The 14290-nt window shown below is 44.1% G+C and overlaps 1 protein-coding gene across 3 annotated transcripts in view; it reads left to right on the top strand.

The window, feature by feature from the left end:
* The window catches only part of TIAM1 (T cell lymphoma invasion and metastasis 1), a 368684-nt gene that overhangs the window by 67738 nt on the left and 286656 nt on the right, over window positions 1-14290 (top strand). For 2 of the 3 annotated variants that reach the window (XM_023517428.1, XM_023517430.1), the window contains exon 2: window positions 11804-11923. The exons of the other annotated variant lie outside the window; for it this stretch is intronic. The gene's annotated coding sequence lies outside the window, so the exon portion shown is untranslated. The remainder of the gene's footprint in view (window positions 1-11803; window positions 11924-14290) is intronic. 3 annotated transcript variants of the gene reach the window in all.

Below are 14290 nucleotides of genomic sequence, written 5' to 3' on the forward strand. Positions count from 1 at the left end.
TCCTGGGCATAAGCGATTCTCATGCCTCAGCTTCCCAAGTAGCTGGGACTATAGGTGCCCACCACAACGCCCAGCTGTTTTGGTTGTAGTTGTCATTGTTGATTGGTAGGCCAGGGCTGGATTCAAACCCGCCAGCTCTGGTATATGTGGCTGGCACTTTAGCCGCTTAAGTTACAGGTGCTGAGCCGCATACATAGTTTTAACCAATCAGACTCACAGGCATAAATCATGTTACAGATTTTAGAGTCACTTTATTAAGTCCTCTCATTTTATAGACAAGGAAACCAATGACTGGAGAAGGGAAGTGACAGATAGACTCTGAAAGTCTATTTGTTGAACTGAGAGTAGGACCATGGTGTTCAGAATTTAGTAAAGAAAGCACAACCTCTGGTGTGACTTAGTAATTCTGGGGTTGGAGCAATGTGGGATCCAAGTTATGCACAACACAGCCGTGACAGTCCTGATGCTCATAAAGTGTTTTGTTCTCCCCTGTCCTGTCTCAGTAGGTGTGGGTTCCCAGTAGGCTGACAGCCTCTCATTGGGGGTTCCCAGTAGGCTGACAGCCCCTCACTGGGGGTTCCCAGTAGACCGACAGCCTCTCATTGGGGGTTACAGATGTCCCTGATTTGTTTTTGGTGATAACAGATGTCTTTCCTTTGGGAATCCAACGTCAGCCACCCATCTGGGATGCTAACTAGCTGCCTCTTGGGCACCCCGTGTGTGTTGGGCTGAGTGTCTTTAGACCTGTGTATGGGTTGAAAAATCTTTCCTCTTTCTTGGGCTTCTAGCAGTGTGCCTTGGAGCTTTGGGGGAGCTGAATAATTGGTCATGCTTCTGGTGGTCTTTAAATTGTTGTAAACTTGAAGGGGATTTTCCCCTCCATCCCTCCCGCCCTTCTTCTTTTCCTCCTTCCCTCTTTCCCTTCCTTCCTTTCAAAATAAATCTATCTATAAGATGTATTTTGAGGAGGTGCCTGTGGCTTTAAGGAGTAAGGTGCCAGCCCTATATGCCAAAGGTGGTGGGTTCAAACCCAGTCTCAGGCAAAAACTGCAAAAAAAAAAAAAAAATTATTTTAAAATTGTGGCCAAATTGGCTGGCAATTATTGAATGCTCCAGAGATTACATTTAAAACTAGCTTATGTGGGGTCTCGGTGTGTGACACACCTTTTGGGGGCAAGACACAATTGTACGAGGGACTGTACCTAACAAATGCAATCAGTGTAACCCGGTTTCTTGTACCCTCAATGAATCCCTAACAATAAAAAAAGGTATTCAAACATGTCCCCCCACCAAAGAAAAATTAAAAGAAAAAAACTAGCTTATGTGCGTAATGTGGAGTGAAGAAGCGAGTTGCCAGGATGTATAAGGATGTGATTTCTGCAGAAAGGGGAAGCCTTCAAAGTGGTGGTGGCCTCTGCAGAAGGAACATGAGTGGGGCCATCAGTTCAAGAGAAAATGTTCACTTTCAACTTTATATGTTTCTGTATTGTTTATTTAAAAAAAAAACTTCTAAATTACAACAAGTAGGTGCTGATGCAAATCTAGACTAAACAGAAAGATGGGTTCTGTTTTAATAAGACTCATCTAGGTATGGCTGATAAACTTTCTGTTGTCTTCTTAACACAATTTGCCATTTGCCCAATGTGAAGTTTGCATGTGTCTAGTTTATAAATTGTTACTTAATATTATTAGCTACAATTATTTTGGGTTGCCAGAAAATCGAAATTGCACAGCTATTCAAACTTGCTCAGTAAGGCCAGAATCTAACCTTAAACTTCACTGTGCTTCTCCCTTCACCTAATAATTTTTACCAATTCTTTCCTAATGAGGTTAATTATCTGTGTGTATGTGCCGCCCAAGCTGGTCATTGTTCAGGACTCCCAACAGTGATTCCAAGAACCTCCTGGAGATACTGTTTCTTTAGCACTCCTGGCTGTGCAGCTCTCTGCTGCCTTGGACACAGAGAGTCATTAGACTTCAGCTTGGCTCTTGGAAGTAACATCGTGTTCCGTGGTACCAGCCGTCCTGCCTTCCCTCTTCTTTCCTCCTAAATGAACTTTTTTCATCTACTTGGCAGTTCCATCCTCATGTTCAGGAACACCTCATATCCTCTGGTGTTCCTGACTCAAATTAGGAACAATAAATATAGTCCCCTTTCCTGTGGCTCTGAGGATTTGGGAAGGTAGGGAATGTGTGGATGTTATTCATGAAATAGTCCTTCAAGTCATATTCATTAGAATTTATCTAAAATGGAAAAATAAGTATGACTTCTTATTCAGGTATTTGCCAGCAGATTGCCTCTCCCAACTGTCTCTTATACCGAGAATTTCAGGAAACATTTGGACTGGGTAAATGATGTATTATTGATGCAAAGCCCAATTGTGGCTGTGCTAGTGGAAGAAAATAGTCCCTCTCTCACAGTCTGTGGAAACCTCCCTCTTTTAAGGTATTAGGTTGAACAATATGAATTGCCAAAGGCGGTTTCCTCCAATTCAACCTGAGATAGAGCTCATGGCTAAGCAGCCAGGCAGGGGCAATATGTGCCTACATTCGGATTGGACATGAGGAGGACTTGCTTCTAAGGAAGCCAGGCATCTTTTTTTTATTTCTATCTGTCTCTAATGGTTAGTGTTTACTTTGTTGACACTTGGTTGTTGCCTCACTAGCTTTCAGAAAGTATCTAGAGCAAAATTGGTTGCCTAGCAACGTGTTCCAGCCCAGGAGGGTTGGAGAATGGGTCAGTGATTAACAATTATGTACAATCAAGTTTAAAAATGCATAGCAGCCTGCAACATGCATGCTCTGGCCACTGGAAAGCATCAGCATTCTATTGCCCTGGGTTTATGGCCATTGTAAGTGAATTTATTGCAGTTGTGATCTTGACCTCAAGATGGCAATTAAGAAAAACCGTTCTGGACCAAAATAGGCTTGTGGTGCCCCTGTGTGCATTGATCCAGTTTGCAAAAGCATCTGATACCCATCATTTGGTTGGCTGCCGGTCTGGACACTCATCCCCTTGGAAAAATGAAAAGAGAAAACGAAGAATCTGGATATTTATGATTGTTGTCATCTCGACAAATTGGCCCCTATTAGTGAATCTGTAATTTGCTAGAAGAACAACATGAGTGACAACAGCTCCCCGTTCAACACAAACCATTCTTTCAAGAATTACGAATGCAGTGCAGATGTGCCTCCTGAAATGACCCAAGGCTTTAATCGTTTCTCTTCCTTCCGTTCCAGCAAAAGGGAAGACGAATTTTGCATAATCCAGTCCTTACTTAATCTTTCTGTCAGCACAAATATCAATGGTGTAAATTCTGAAAACAGCACTAAAGCTAGGCGGCATTTTTATAACTCTGGCAAAGCTAATAATGCACATTTCATTGTTGAGAATCATTGAGTTTAATTGGCTAATCAATTTTTAGGTCCTCTCCATTTGTATTTTGTTTAATCAACAAAAATAAATCGCCCTGCCAACCTTAAAAGATCCAAGTCAGAGAACAGTGGCAAATACGTCGTTTGTCCTGCCAAAAGTGCTTTCCAACAGAAATGTCTTAATTGAAGATGATTGATACTCTGAAGTGCTGACGTTCCGTCATTTGTCTAAAGAAGGAAAAAGCTGTGTAAGCAAACAGTAGGCAGCCGTTTTCGGCATTGTTTTTGACATTTATCTACATTCTTCATCCCTCAGATGTTTATATGACAATGACCTTCTCTAAGCCTTTCCTGCTAATAATTCAGACCCCACCTCCTGAAGTAGCTGTCAAACAGTCCCCTTCACTTGTGGTGAACGCCAGGCTCTGCCCAGGAGGACGCGAAGACCTAGGCTTCGCCTCCCTTTTCTCCCAGGTTTTGCTGACTCCTGTTTTCTGGGCCTTTGGTGGAAAATGGCTGACCTCTCGGTGTTGGGGGACAGGCCACGCAAGCCTGCTCCAGGGAAGGGGCCCCCGCCTGCCTTGCAGTAAGACAACATCACTAGTCCTGGCTGGCCATCGGGTCTCCGTGTGTTGCGGTGTTTTGATCAGGGTGGGTGACTCATTTTTCTGAGAGTTGCAGGAACCTACTGTTTGCACCCCAGGGAAGGGGGTGAGATGAAGAAAAGTAAGATTTATTTAATGCCTACCCGATGTGTTCTCATTTCTACAACAATCCTGTGAAGTAGCTGCATGCAATACGACTGGCGAGGAACATGAGGTTCAGAGCACGGCATCATTAGCTCACAGCCTCACAGCTTATATGTGGACCCCGTTCCATGGGTCTCCCGTTGTCTTCCCATTTCTATGGCTGCAGAAAGCTGGGGAAAGGCACTGCTCCCACCATCCTTCAAGGTTCCACTGGACCAGGTTTTCCCTGAAAGTCTCCTGGGGTGTGGGTATAATAGAATATGACAGTGGCTCAAGGTTTGTGAGTACTTGTTGTGTGTTTGCCCTGTTTCTTTCTTAAATTATTTTTATTTTTTTCAGAGATAGGGTCTTGTTCTGTTGCTTAGGCAGGAGTGCAGTAGTGTCGTCATAGCTCACTGCAACCTCAAACTCTTGGGCTCAAGGAGCCCTCCAGCCTCAGCCCCCAAGTAGCTGGGACTACAGGCACATACCACCATAGCTGGCCGATTTTTCTTATGTTTTATAGAGAGGGGGTCTTGCTATGTTGTCCAGGCTGGTCTTGAATTCCTGGGCTCAAGAGGAGGTCCTGCCTTGGCCTCCTGAAGCACTGGGATTACATGTGTGAGTCACCACCCCCAGGCTGCCCCCTTTTTCAAGAGTCTTATGTGTATTAGTTCATTTCATTCTATTAGCTAATGTTGCCCTCATCTTAAAGGTGAGGAAACTGAGGCAAAGAATGGTTGGGAGCTGGCTCAAGGTTACATGGTTAATAGTTGAGGGTATCAGGATTTGGATCCAGATGGTCTGACCCAGAGCCCTTGCCCTTAGGGGTTGACCTTTCATTGAATGTAGCCTCATTTGTTTAATATTCTCCACGTCTCCAGTGCAGCCAGGAAGCAGCTAAGACGACAGAGGAAAAGAAAATCATAGTGACTTTATGGAACTTCCTTCAGACTTTGTATGGACAATGGAGGCTGTTAGTTTATGAGCTACCTTAATTCTTGTCTCCTTTGGTTGATTTTCAGGGACCCCCTTCCTCTTGTCCCCATCTCCAGCTGCCTGTTTCATGCGTTTCTGCTAAAGGTTTATGTTCCATGGGGACCTCCCCCTGAGACTGATGGGAGGCCAGCTGTTCTCCAAGGGCTACCAGGAAGACAACCCAATTGCTCTAAGGCCAAGAAAATTAACCTTAAATAAACATTGGGTTTCACGTACAACTCAACAACTTCTAAGCCACGGATGGCCAACCTTTTGGCGTCTCTGGGGCACGTTGGAAGAAGAAGAGTTATCTGGGGCCACACATTGAATGCACAAACGCTAATGGAAGCTGATGAACCAAAAAAAAAAAAAAAAAAAAACCAAAATCCATGCATACTTTTTCTGATATCTGCCACCACAGATAAGCAAAAACATTTTCACATAATAACCCTAATTCTGCAGTAGTCCATTTAGAGTCCTTTAAAAACGATCAACCACATCCCAAGTTTGTGACCACTAATATAGAGAAGGCACCTATCTCTGTACTAAAATGTCTTTTTTTTTGGTATAGAAGTAAAATAAAAATAGGCAACTAGTGGGATATTTGATGTTGTATTTGAGAAGCTGATACCTAAATATATGGTTCAATAGAAGTAGTTGCAATTCCCAGTGAGTTTTCACCGTGTTCATCGGACATTTTGCTTCTAATTTTACTCTCGATGTGCTTCATTCTTGAAAATAGTTGCTTGGTAATGTGGGTGTTGCTGGAAAGCATCGATGTGAATAAGGTATGATTGTGAAGCAAGGGTTATTTGTTTCTGGAAAGACAGAACCTGGAAAAGTCCAATTAACAGATATGATCAAATTTTTCTTTAAGTTGAATATCAGTTTGCTACTCTATACATTTCATCCGAAAATCGGCAGGTGACATATTTATGTCAACTGAAAATAGAGTTAGAAATGCACCAAAATATTGACTATTTTCCTAGAAATCTTGAAATCTGTTTTCAAATTCTTGAATCATTGAAAAGCAGGGCTGCATAGTTTTTGCTGTTCACAGGACTGTGTTTAGCTCATGTGTCAAAATGCAAAAAATTGTCTTAATTTGACCTTGCCACAATTTCAGTTTCATTTGGAACACTGTTCTGATTTAAAACTTGTATTGCTAAGTTGGTTTTCACCTTGAAGATGCACGCTTAACTCATTGAAATGAGCAGTTAAATCCACTCAAAATGCTAAGTCTGTAAGTCAGTTTTCATCATCCAGTTCTGGCACAAATTTGGCTTTTGATACCACAAACAGTTTGATAATATTTCCTTTCCAACAATTGCCCTTGCCTTAACCATCTCACTTCTGAAAAGCAAAGGATGTCGCCATCGTCAGCAACACCACCTTAAAGGAATCCCGGGAATTGGTGACGATTCCATCCCTTTGCCCCTTAGGAAATTCACAGTCTTGATGGCGATTCACATGACGGTCTCCATTTTAATGCTTTTGTGCCTCAATTTTCTTGATGTACGATGCAGTGATACTTCATCAAATGTGAGTTTAGGGAAGCAATCGTCTCATATTCTATTAATTTTACAAGTCCTTCTTATTACCTCCCATTGCTGGGGCGCCATCAGATAACTGACAATGGACCAAGAAAATTGCTTTAATATATTTTTTGCAGCTTCTTACAAATCTCTTGACTTAGTTGTATCTTTTTGTGGCACAAAAGAAGCACTTTCTTCAGTGATATTCTATATGTCAGTAGTACCTCTAATAAAAATGGTAAGTTGGGCCACATTGGTAGCATCCGTGCTGTTATCTTTGCTGATGTGTAAAATGTAAAATTAGTAGCTTTACTCTTCAAACGTCTTATGATAGATTTTCCAGTTTCTCCAGTTTGCCTGGCTATAGTCCAGCGAGACAAACTGATTTTAGAAATATCTCCCCTTTTTTCAGGGCAAATGATATCTGCCATGCTATCCATACAGCGCTTAATAAACTCATGATCAGTAAATGGTTTGGAATTTTTTGCTATTAAATGTGCTACCACATAACTAGCTTTTACAATATCATCTGAATTTTAGCAGAACTTTTCCAGTTCTGCTATTTTGTCCTTATAACACAATCCTTCACATGTTTTGAATATCCCAGCATGTTTTTGCATATAATACCTTTTCGAATTATAGTCTTTCAAAACATGCACAAATTCCCTACAACAAAAAAGCAGTCATCTGTCCACTTTTCATTGAACAATCTTCCTTCGTCTATACTTTTTCTTTCTTTGGGTTCTGTTTTCTTTTTAGACGCTGTGGAAGCCATGCTGGGATTAAAAGTAATAATATGTAAGGACTATACTTATTCTTATTATGAAGATTAATTGACAGGAAAATAGAAAGCAAGGTTTGGGCATTTTCCCATCTCAGCTGCTGATGCAGGGTGAAGCAGAGGGCCAATCGTAAAGCTTAGTGAGCAAAATACTCTTAACCAAATTCGTGTGCTGGCCTGACTTCTAAATAACATTAAATACCTAATGTTGCAATGGTAGGTTGAAATATTATTGATAATCGCTGCCCCACCAAGCTATCATGGGCACATATAGTGTTTGATGGTGTCAATTCCACTGTCCTGTGCTTGGAAGATAACATACTGGAAACCACACACCACCTTAAAACTGAAGCCGTGTATGTGTGAGATACTGAGAGCATATGTGTGTTTATTTATATGACACTGCGATACAATGTTGTACTCTACAAAGTTCATGCCTGAGAACCACTTGAATTCTACCAAAAAAGTCACAAAAGAAATCTCACAATGTTTTAAGTAAGTCTATGCTTTTGTGTTGGGCCGCATTCACAGCCATCCTGGACCGCATGCCACCCCGTGAGCCAGGGGTTGGACACCTCTGCTCTGCAGCATCTTTCTGTGACTAAGACCTCAGCCGTCCCACTTGGCAGCCCCACTCCAGGGTCAGGTGATCCCTGGGTGGAGTGAGGGATGAGGAATAATTTTCACATTTGTAGTGGGAAGGCCTGAAGCAGGTCTGATCAATGACTATGATGGTGAAAATACCTGCAGAGGATAATTTCGGATGAGTGCTCTGTACCAAGACCCAGTCAAAGCATTTTGCATATATTAATTCCTGGTTAATATTGGTCCTCAACCAACACTGTTCGCTTGGTGCCATTATCATCCCCATTTAACAGAGAACAACTATGTTAAAGGTGTGTGTCTGTTGTAATTTTATTAGTGAACATTAAAATGTGGAATCCATCTGAGAATCAAGGACGTGTGGTGCTTGGCTGGGGGGCTGGTGGTGCCAGCATTTAGCTGCTCTTGGGAGCACAGAGGTGTCTTTGTCAGGTGGCCCTTGGAAACTAGGTGAAACGTGGTGGGCCTCATGATAGCCAGCATCCACATTATAGATGAAGAAACTAAGTCACAGACGGATAATATCACTGGGGTCAAGGCCACCCGTGAGACGTGGCAGGAGCATGTGTCAACTGAGCCTCCTGAGCCAGACTCCTAACCACAATGGACTCTGCCTCTGGTGCAGCTGGAAAAGAAGGGGGGGGGCATGGGGGAGGGACATCGCTGTGGGGCTTCCGTGAGTTCCAGGCTCTGGCTGATGGCCTGTGGCTCTGGGCTGGAATTGGCGGCTGATTCCATCAGTTCCTTTTCACCCTGTTTGTACCTATGACTGCCCAGCAGGGAAGGCAACAGAGAAGAGCTCTGAAAGGAAACCGGGAAGGCATTTACCGGGTCTTGGTGGTGACACGTGAGGCACATTTTCTCACTGGCTCCACAGCACCCCTGTGAGGTTGGTCCTGAATGATCAATCACTGTGTGGCAAAGGGGCAGATGACCTAGTGAGGCTGGGCCACATGTCCTGGGCCACAGGCAGGGCACCTCCTGGGTTTGGCGGTACCCACCTGCACTTTCCCGTGTGGTCACCCGTGCAGCTCATTGTCTCGGGGTATCTTGTCCCTCCTGGGCTGCTGCCTCCCTGCTGTCCTGTGCCTTAGCAGCCTGGAGGCTTTAAGAACATCAAGATGAGATTTTCCTCAGCCTTGGAGCTGTTTTTGCTTCTGTTAGTGCAGCCAACACCTGCTGAGCTGATGAGCTTTGCAAATGTCACTTGCAGGGTAGGAGAGAGCTGAGAGAGATTGGGACCATCCCCTCACCGTCCCTGCTGCCCCTGCTGCGCTGCCTCCTGGGCTGGCGATGGTCCCTCCTCCACCTCCAGCTCGCTGCCACCCCTACTGCCACCTGGGGAGGGAAGAGGTTCTGTTCCTCTGTGTGGAGCTGCCATCAGGGCTGCCATCTGCCCGCTCCTTGTTCTTCTGGGGAGACAGCACTTGTTTCTGCACTGTGTTTCTTTTGGAGCATTGCCTCTTCACATTTTTGGATCAACTTTTGAGAATATAAGGCAATCTTTGACCTTTTGCTTTCTGGATTATTTTTCATAAAAATGCCCATGCCCACAGAATTTTGCATAGAAGATTCTGGGCTTTCATTGACACCTTTACACTCAGCGCCTCCTTGGACACACCCTGTCCCCATATACACACCTTGAAATTTAGCTTAAAAATTAGGGTCTCTGTCTTTTCCCCTCTCAGTTGAGGGTAAGTGTGTGAAATTGAATTTTGGGTTCTTTGCCCATCCTCCCCTCCATTGTTGTCAATGACAGGCATAGTGGGAAAATATGGCATTTTCAAAGAGATGGCAAAAGGCATGTCACAGGGTTAAAGAAAGCAGACGGAGGAGTGAGGTGCACTGGGGCAACGGGAGGCAGACCCTTGCCCCGCCGTCCCCTAGAACTCAAGTCAGAGGGAGTCTGTGGCTGGAGGGAGGTTGAGACCTGTGATGGGGACACCCCCAGGGCCTGCTGTGGGGGGGAGTTGGGAGTTGGTGCTTCTACCTTCTTTGCCCTTCTCCTCCTCTTATCCTCCTACTGGTCCCTCCCGTGGGGACAGGAGGTGAGGGAGGGCAACCTCCCAGGGCGCAGATCCCAGGGGGGAAAAATGGGAAGTTACCAGAAGGATGACGACCTGGGAGTATTTAGCACATCGCCCTGGTCAGTCTCACGTAACATCTCTCCAGCAAGTAGACGGCACTTTTTAGAGCAAGGAAGGCAGCTGGGTTGTCCTTACGTGTTCTGCCTGGGATCTGGGCAGCAGGGGACATTGCTCAGCTTGTGCTGGGGAAGTTCAGTGGTCTAGTTACTGATGGAAAGCATCCTGGTTTTTGTCAGATGCTTTAAAATGCAGTCTTTTTTCCTTTCTTCTTATTTGTGTGCTGGTCCTTACAAGGCCATTTTGAAAGGCTTCAGTAGTCTTCGTGATGATGGTGAACGGATCTGCCTCAGTATCACGGGGAATGGTGTATAAACTGCTCGCCCGGCGTTACGGGCAGAGGTGCTTTTCACTCATCATACGGTAGCTTGGTGTATAGGAATGGCCATTCGTAGATTATGTCGAACAGGGAAATGATATGTGGGGATGCAATTGAGAAATTTAGAAGTGCTTTGCCTCTGGGCTGTTAGAGCTTATGCCTGGGGTGTCTGCACCCTGCTCCTGGCTTCTGCTAGTTCTCCTCTAACAGAAGACCTGGCAGCTTGTGCAGCTCCTGTGGGTGTCAGGAGCTCTGTTTGTGCCCTGGAGTTCCTGTTACTGACAAAGGCTGTGTCCTGGACCAGGCTCCTGTCAGGCTTCTCTGAGCCCTCTTCTCAACTAGGCCTCATTCCTCCCTCCGCCCCCTTTATGCCTTCCTAGCCAGTTTTAGCAAGAATCCTGCTAGATAGATCAGTTTGGAGAAACCCCCCACCCTCATACCTGCTCACTCTCCATATCTGATCAGGCTCCTCTTCCCTCGCCTTCACTGTCTAGGCCCTTGACCAGCCTTCGGCAAGAATCCTGTTCAGTGGTTCTGGCAGGAACCCCGCTAATTTTTGTGTCTCCTCCTAGCATTTCCACGCACTGACCCCCTCACTCTGCTTGTTGTCTATAAATCCTTAGCTGTCTCTGCTGTGTTTGATTTGAGTCTGTTCTTTCTGTCTGTTGCAATAACTTTGACACCCACCTGTTAGAAAAATCCCAAATAAAGTCTGCCTTACCGTTTTTATTTATTTTTATTTGTTTTTTCTTCTTTTACTTTACCCACCTTAACACCTTGGAATTGTTTGGGGTCCTCAAGGACTTCTCGTCCAGCCTCAACAACATCGACACCTGTGCTGAGGTCACTACTTCGAGCAAAGGGCTCAGTCTCCCTTCCCCTTCTGGTAGGCTGTTTCTCACTGCTAGGAATCCCTGCCCTGATCTCAAGCCTGAAATCGGCCTTGACTTTTGCTCATTCATCTCATGCCTTTCCCTGAAACCTGTTCTCCCCTTTATTAAGAAAATCTATTAGCTTTTAAAATTTTAACCATCTTAATAAAAATGCACCTGTATTGCTTTTCCTGCTTTCTCTAACGGGATTCTGAGCCTGGTAGAACTATTGTTACTGAGGAAGGCTGACTTAGGGAGATGCCCCTGGGGTGGACTCTTTGGGGATGGTTTTTATTTTAAAGTCCTGGGTTGCTGTGCTCTTCTGCTTCTAATTCTAAGTCCTTTTCTTCTTTCCTCTGCTGTTAGCTCTGGCTAACCACTTCTTTTTCTTCCATGAAATGAAATGCATGGGCTTTGTGGAAGCTGTGTCACTCAGAAGTTTTTCTTTTTCTTTTTTTAAACTTCCAGGTTGATGGCTGCGTTGCAGATGTTAACGTTGTCAGAAGCCTGACCTCCCTACGGTGAGCAGTTTGCACTCTCCGGTACACCTTGTCATGTGCCTCGAAGGACTGTCTAGGGGCATCAAGGGTATAGAATGGATTTGCTTTTTCATTTATTTGTATAGCCCCAGTTCTGTGCCTGGTGTTTGTTGATTTTCAGCCCCTGTTCTTTCCAAATCACCTCATTTGTGGGCATATTTGAAAAGCAGAGACTGCTGCAGGATCAAAATAACCGAAATCATTTGTATGGTTGCTTGAAGGAGAGTAGTAGGGTGAGGTTTAAGAAAATCAGATTCATTTGTAAGTATCTCAGTGTGACTCTCTTAAAAAAAAATCAGAATGCTTTTTGTTAAACATCAACACAGTATTGTTATCGCACACAAAACGCGAACACTCATTCATTTCTTAATATCACTGAATATTCATTTTGAGATTTTCCTGATTGCCTCATAAATATTTTTTCACAGTTGGTTAGGAATACCTCAGGATATAAATGAGGCAAAAGCTATGTTGATTGGTCTGATGTAAGCAGGTCAGATTGTATAAAAAGATCAACACATTGTACCCCACATATGCATAAATGTATTCATGATCTATGTGTATTTGACTTAATTAAAAAAAAAAAAAGAATACCTCAGGATGATCAAAGTCTGCACATCGCATCTGGTCGCCCTGTCTCTTGAGTCTCTTAAGTTTTTCTGCCTTGCAATCGATTTGGTCAAGAAGCTGGATCTTTTGTCCTGTTGAGCTCCCAACAGTGTAGATTTTGCTGCCAATGTCCCTGTGCCATTTAACATGTTCCATTCTCTCCCAATTTCTTATAAACTAAAGACTTGATTAGATTCAGTTTCTAATATGGGGCCAATTCTGTTTCATAGATGATTATGTAAATGCCCACAGGTGGTGCATTCCCTCTCTGTTGACAGATGCTGTTTATCTGGTCTCTCTGTTATTAGGGTCTCCATCAGCTTCTCTCCTCATGGTTTTAGCAGCCGCTGATGATCAATCCCTAAGGGATGTCTAGATCCATTCTTCCTTTAGGGGTTGTCATAGAAAGGCAGTATTCTAATTCAGTCATTTCTTCTGCATTGGTTAGCTGAGAAAAGTTTACTTCAACTTTTTTTTTTTTTTGATACCTTGATGTACAGTTTGTATATAAAAGGCAGGCTAAGGGCTTGGTCCTTTCCTTTTATTTTCCAGAATAACGATGTCCCATGTTGTCCTTCAAAGACGATCAACAACGTCTTAAAAAAAATATCATTATGAACTCTTGGAGTGTCAACACACTTGACACTGGGGCGAAGATTTGGTAGAAACTTAGTCATAAAAAATAGCTCCTCTTTTCAGACATCTAAATTCTATCTAATACATGTTTCTTGATAGTGAGAGAAAGGAGGGAAGGGAAGATGCGAAGTGGAAAGACAGAAATCTGTAAGGATGATTGAATGAGGACAGAAGTAAGAAAAGGTGAACTGCGCTAAAGACATACAAGGAAAGAGGAATGTTCTGTGATCCTCCCGGCCAGATGAATAGGAGGAAATGAGTTTATCCATTGAGTGCTTATTTATGAGGTGCTCCATGGCTGTCTCTGGGGCAGCGAGCACACAATTCCTGCCCTGTTGGAGTTTCTGTTCTAGTGTGTGTGAAGTCAGGAGGTGGATGAATGGCTACATAAAATATGTAGTATATGAGATGGAGATTCATGCTGTGGAGAAGAGTAAAGCAAGGAAAGGCACTAACTAGAAAGCCCCAGGGGGTTGCTGGGCTTATGTTTTTACTAGGGTGACTTAATAAGAGGGCCTCTTCAAGGAGATATTCAAACAAAGATGGGAAGGGGGTGAGGGAGGCTTCTGGGGAGGAGCTTTCAGGTAAAGGGAAGAGATGTGCACAGGCCCTGAGTTTGCACCGGTGTTGTTGAGGGCCAGCAAGGAGGCTGCTGTGGTTGCTGTGGCTGCTGCGGCTGCTGCAGCCTACATGAGCAGGACAGGGCTAAGGGGTGACTAGGGAGGGCTTGAGATTGGGGGAGTGTGCTGGGATCAAGGTTGCAGAGGGTTGTGCAGGTCATGGTTCAGAGACCACTGGTTGGATATGATCTTACATCTTTTAAAACATGAGACTATTCTTTTGGGGAGTCAAGGACAAAATCAGGGAGAGCAATTAGGAGGTGAACACGTGATAAGAGTGGTACTGGTAGCTGATGAGAAGCTGTCAAGTTCTGGACACCGTTTGAAGGCAGACTTGACAGGATTTGTTCTGGGTGGGGGGTGAGGTATGAGAAGAAGAGGTGTCCAGGACAGGGAGAGCTCCTTATATTCGGGAAATGTGAGATGACAGTGATTGGGGCTGGCTGCTGTGGGGCCCCTGGGCTCTTTCTGCCATGCAGCAGATAGGAACTCAAAGCTGGGAGTGGGTAGTTTGTCTACTGAGCTCTTCATTCTTTTTTTTTTTTTTTTTT

Source organism: Otolemur garnettii, unplaced genomic scaffold (genome assembly GCF_000181295.1).
Source record: "Otolemur garnettii isolate 467f Iridium unplaced genomic scaffold, OtoGar3 scaffold00111, whole genome shotgun sequence".
Taxonomy (NCBI): Eukaryota; Metazoa; Chordata; class Mammalia; order Primates; family Galagidae; genus Otolemur; species Otolemur garnettii.